The 6,196-nt window shown below is 37.0% G+C and overlaps 1 long non-coding RNA gene across 1 annotated transcript; it reads right to left on the bottom strand.

Moving 5' to 3' along the window:
* Positions 1 to 347: 347 nt before the first annotated feature.
* LOC122049077 lies at positions 348 to 3,353 on the bottom strand. The gene is made up of 3 exons (XR_006130810.1): positions 2,668 to 3,353; positions 2,186 to 2,240; positions 348 to 553 (listed from the first exon to the last, which is right to left on the bottom strand). It is a non-coding gene; the product is annotated as an uncharacterized LOC122049077 (long non-coding RNA).
* Between the last annotated feature and the right edge of the window lie 2,843 nt (positions 3,354 to 6,196).

Here is a 6,196-nt window from a genome sequence, read left to right as displayed (position 1 = left end):
TTTTAGAATTTTTTTGATACATAAAAATAATTTTTAAATTATTTTTTCTAAAATTAATGTTTAATTGATAAAAATTATTCTTTTTGAAAATTGGATTTTAGTAAAATGACATATTCCTGAAAATTCTAATGAAAACCCCAATAATATTTCCCAATATTTTTTTACTTATTTTTCATTTTTTCCCCTAATAAATTTTTTTTGATAAACGGCGCGGGGGGGGGGGGATAAGTTATGGGTACTTAGTATAAAATTTTAAGTACTTTAGTTTTACTTATTGCAAATTTGTTACTTGTAATAAATTATAAATTTATTTTTAAAAATTATTTTATTGTTTGTTTGTCACGCCCCGAGGGTATACTTGTCCGTCAAATTAGATGGTACCCCCCTAGTGACAATATAAGAAATACGATATCGAACCAATTCAAGCCAACATAAAATAGTGGCAGCGGAACAGAAGAATAAAACAACTCAAACAACTGAAACAAAAATCCAACTTGAATGGGGCCGGAATCCAGGACCTCTGAGCGGCACAACACCTCCTCTATCTACTAACCTGAAAGTCAAAGGAAAAGAAAGGGGTAGTGAGTACAAGAACTCAGTGGGTAGAAGAAAATAGCGCATGAATAATATACTGTTAGGAGATGAAAGGATGCAGTCTCAGGTAAAATATTTAAACCAACGTAGGTTCCCCAACATAATCACCAGTTAACCAAAAGTATAATCAATAATATAACACTTCATTAACCTACTCAACTAAGTATAACCAACAAATCGAGAGTAATATAGTACATCTAAACCTGCACCAACAAATACATGACCAATATATAACAAGCACATAACAAATACTGACTACAGGAGAAACACTCTACCATAAATGGTTCTGTGGGTAATCAGAGTAAATGACTAGTCACTGTACGCTAGAAAATACTCTACCACGGATGGTCCCGTGGGTGAACAGAATGAGGTAGCTATCTGGCTCCCCTATCACTGACTACGGGAGAACACTCTACCACGGATGGTCCCGTGGACAGTCAGGGTATGCTACTAGTCACTGTCTGTAGGAGAACGCTCTACCACGGATGGTCTCGCATGGTATATACCAACGGTCACTAACGACCCTCTTAACCATGCATGGGAGACAAGATATATTAACGGTCGCTGACAACTCTCTCGACCACGAATAGAAGACAATAATCGACAGGATATACTAACGGTTACTGACGACTCTCTCAACCATGAATGGGAGATAATGGTCGATAAAATATACTAACAGTTACTGACGACTTTCTCAACTATGAATGGGAGACAATGGTCGACAGGATATACTAATGGTCGCTGACGACTCTCTCAACCACGAATGGAAGACAATAATTGACAGGATATACTAACGGTTACTGACGACTCCATCAATCATGAATGGGAGACAATGGTCAACAAGATATACTAACGGTCGCTGACAACTCTCTCAACTATGAATGGGAGGCAATGGTCGACAGGATATACCAATGGTTACTGACGACTCTCTCAACCATGAATGGGAGGCAATGGTTGACAGGATATACCAATAGTTGCTGACGACTCTCTCAACCATGAATGGGAGGCAATGGTCGACAGGATATACCAACGGTTGCTGACGACTCTCTCAACTATGAATGTGAGGCAGTGATCGACGGGAAATACCAACGGTTGCTGACGACTCTCTCAACTATGAATGTGAGACAATGATCGACAGGATATACTAATGGTCACCTATAACTCTTTCAACCACGAATGAGAGATAATGATCGACAAGATATAGCAACCAAGGGTCTAGTAGGATATTAAAAATACTATACCATGGTATGAAATAACAAACAAAGGTTTAGTAAAATACTCGATATCCTATACTACGGTATGATCATCCGAACAATAAATACAAACTCAAATCATCTAGCAGAATATCCAATGTCCTATACTATAGTATGGTAGTATCATGCATATCTATAAACACAATCATGAATATTAAACATAACTTCATAGCTATCATAATAGGTCAACATATAAGGATAAACAATAAGGTATCAAACTCAGGAGTGATTTAAGACAAACATAAGGTAAGTGAGTAACTGCAACCTCATCAAACCTAGCAGTAAACAATCATACACTATAATTAAGGCTATCAAGAAGATAAGTAGGATCTACCCACCTCAACTGTAGATCATCCTATCTTCAAGTCAAAGGATTTGCCTCGAGCTAGAATCCTACAAGCGTATGATACAAAACAAATGTAAGTATCTATAATATGTGTACCGATCAGTCTACCCATCTGTTCCGTAACTCCATTGATTAAAAATTAATTAGTAAGACAACTCTTAATTGATATTCAAATCAGTTGTCAATTTGATTAATAACTTCATTACTACTAAGTTAATTAATTTAATCCACTATTAAATTAAATTAACTTATTCATTAAATGGGTAGATCAAGTAATTAACTTCTAATTATTCAAGCTTCACTCAAACTTAATGTAATAATACTGATTAAATCAATTAACATACTTAACTAATTAAATAACTAACTACCTAATTCATCAATTAGTTAACCTTTAAATTAGTCATGGACTAATTAGTTAATTATCATATTAATTAAATTAGCAAAGTTTAAATTAATCAATTAAATTACTCTTACCTCTGCGTATCGCTAGAAAGGGGAGACAGTCGGTCGTCAGTCATGTGCATATGAAATTTCTTCGAACACCGAATAGGATATATTAACATCTCCACCATATACATAACCAGAGATATGGGAATTGTATGACACCTCATCGCTCACAGGCATATCTTCAAGCACTTGATGGGTGTCGTCGAGGAGGAGGCACTTGGAGTACATCTCAACGAGGGGAATTACCTACGTAGGGGTCGAAGATGATCCACGTGGACCTGTCGTCGGCAGGTGGCTGGTGGTGACACCGGCGACAACAGTAGATGGGAAGGGAAAGCAACGACGGAACAGTGGTGTGGCACACAATTGTGCTCGTCAATCGCCAGTGGCAAGCCTTTGATTGTTCGCGTCAAGGACCTTGGAACATAGCTGCGGCTATCCATGATGTCCTCTGGTGGTGCGGGAGGCGGCGACCATGGCAGACACTCGAGCGAACAGGAGAGGGAGTGGAGAAGGGTAGCGATAGCAGAAAGGTCGCAATCATGTGGTGCTTGGACAGAACTATGGCCAACCGAGCCATGGGGGGAGGGGATGGATGCAGAGCCAGCTACTCGTCACTACGGCATCATCGGGTTGGTCGACGCGGCGAGGCACAGCACGGACATGCAACAAGGAGATAAGGTGTGGGAGAGAAGGAAAATAAACTTAGGTTTTGTAATAAAACTTTAAGTCAATCAACTCCCAACTTAAATAGGTATTCAAAATAGACTTTAGAAAAACCTAACCCATTTATTCCTATGAAATATGTAACATTCATTTTAAAATTATAAAAAAAATCTAGAAAATTCTATAAATTCATATAAAACTATTTCCCTCTAAATTCCTCATCCAATTAAATTTATTTTTCCTAAATAAATTCAATTATGTCCAAATGTTAATTAATTTAATCCATATAAATATTTTTGGTATTTTACAGTTTGCCCTAACTTAACTTAGGTTGATATACATTAAAAAGGGAGAAATTCTAAGTACCTCAGGTTAGCGTTGATATGGTCAACCGGGTTAAGTTAGGTCCTGTAGTTTTGATACCTTGTGTTTGAGTGTGCTAGGACTTAGGAACACAAGAAATCGAGTGGAAGATGTAGTGAGGGAGAAGGATGACTTGGGAAACAAGTCGACAAGCTCGATGCATTTGAGGGATGAAAAGATGTGGAAGAGTACACTGGTAGACGAAAAGGATGCGCGTAGAGCATTCGAGGGACGAGAAGTCAGGAAGGAAGTTTGCTCGAGGAGAAGATTGGAGTTGGGTTCAGGTGAGCTCAACTCTGGATGATTGGAGCATCACCTAAGCGATTGGAAAGTGATTCGAGATGTTCATTCTTGGATGAATAGTACTCGAGGCGCCTCCAAGTGGATTGGAGGCGCCCTCGCTCCTTTATTGGAGGTGCCCTCGTGCCTTTATTAGAGACACCCTAAAGGAAGTTGAAGGCAACCTCGTACCTTTATTCGAGGCACCCCTAAAGGAAACTGAAGGCGCCATTGTGCCTATTTGAAGAAGGCGCCCTACAACAGCTTGGAGGGGCCCTCGTGCCTCTTGATGGTGGTGCCTCAAGGAAGATGGAGGTGCCCTCATGCCTCAAGTGCAGAGAGTCATTAGATAACCATTATTGTAATGACCATTGTAAAGAGGATAAACTTCTATCCTCTTGGAGGCACCCTGGATCCCCTTGGAGGCATCTCCAAGCAATGATACTTTTTTCAGGATACTATAAAAAGTCCCTTGGAGTTAGAAATTAATCAACAATCATTGTACTAATCTTCCTAGCTATTTCTGAGATTTTAAAGTATGTAAGAGGCTTCTCGGCCTTCAACGAAGGAGATCTTTAGTGAGTTTTCAACTATCTTGAATTAGCAACTACCTAGGTTGTAACCAAGTAAATCTTTTATCCTCTTTATTTTTGTTATTTTATACTAATCCATCTACACTTTCCGATTTAACTTAGTGGCTAGTGGAAAACTTCTATGGGATTAGACCAGTCACCTCCAAGATTAGTTGAATTATAAGAGCTGGATACCTGGATTACAAACAAAAATATGAGTAAAAAAACTTGATAATATAGTTCTTCTAATATTGCTTGTGACAATATTCAATCTAAGGTTCATCTTCTTTTTAAAGATAAAGCTCCAACTATAGAAGCTTCTCCAACTAAGTTTCAAAATATTGATAAGATAATGATATTGTTATTGAACGAGATTCTGTTTTACGTAAATCCATAAGAAGTTATCCATCTAAGAAAAGAGATGAAATTATGTGTGCTTATTTGATTGTCGGTCTTTATCAAGTAATGTCAGATAAGTCTCCTAAATCTATTGACAAAAATCAAAAGATTTTTTTTACTTGCTTTGTATAAATTATTTTCTGATTGATTAGAATATTCTCTGAGAAAAATTGTAGCTTATTGCCTTACATGTTTTCTTTTTATTAAGACAAATAGATTTTGGGTTGAATGCATTTATTATTGATGAATTTCAATCTTGGAAAAAAGTGAATAGTGGTAAAAATTGTTCATTTTTTATTCATGAAAGGATTGGTCCTAATTCTCTACACAAAAGGTTGCGAAAAGTTCCCACAATTCGATGAACTCATTGCAACATATTGATAATATTATGGACAAACAATCTTTTGAGTTAGTTGTAAAAAATTATTTACAACTTAAAGTTTCAATTGATGTTGCAAAGTTATTTACATTCCAAGGTTTAGCTTTTTTAGGTCGTGGTGAATCTTGGAATCACATAATCGTGGCAATTTCATAGAAATAATAAAACACAACTTTTTATAATGATGATGTAAGATCTATTGTTGTAGAAAATTCACTTCAAAATGCTTCTTATACTTCTCCTCAAATTCAAAAGAAGATTTTATCGTCTATGCAAATAGAATTCAAAAGTTAATCACAGGAGAAATTGGTAATGTGAAGTAGTGTCTTATTGTGGATGAATCTCGAGATGAGTCAAAAAGGGAATAAATGATTATTATTTTAAGATTTGTTGATAAAGAGAGCTTTTGTTGAAATTGGTAAGTATTTTGGTAGAGCTCTTGAGGAGAAATAGATAGTTTTTCTTGATACTTAAACTTTTGATTACAAAGCCTTTATATAGACTTGAAAGAAACTTAGGGGGCAAGTAACCTAGCAACTTAGGGGGCAAGTAACCTTAGAAACTTAGGGGGCAAGTAACCTTAGTGATGAGTAAACTTAAGTGATAACACATTAACTTTAACACTCCCCCTTAATGTGTTGTCGGATTCCAAGTTTGGCTCGGAGCTGTTGAAATCTTTCTCTCGGAAGTGCTTTTGTGAAGATGTCAGATAATTGCTCCTCAGATCGACAGAACTCAAGTTGAATTTCTTTATCTTCAATTGCCTGTCGAATGAAATGATGCTTGAGTGCTATATGTCGAGTTCGGTTGTGGTGAACTGGGTTCTTAGCCATAGCGATTGCAGATTTGTTGTCGCAGTGTAGCACGGTTCCTTCAATCTGATGGTGACCGAGATCAG

Source organism: Zingiber officinale, chromosome 2B (assembly GCF_018446385.1).
Source record: "Zingiber officinale cultivar Zhangliang chromosome 2B, Zo_v1.1, whole genome shotgun sequence".
NCBI classification, from domain to species: domain Eukaryota; kingdom Viridiplantae; phylum Streptophyta; class Magnoliopsida; order Zingiberales; family Zingiberaceae; genus Zingiber; species Zingiber officinale.
This window is presented reverse-complemented; position numbering and strand designations above follow the sequence as displayed.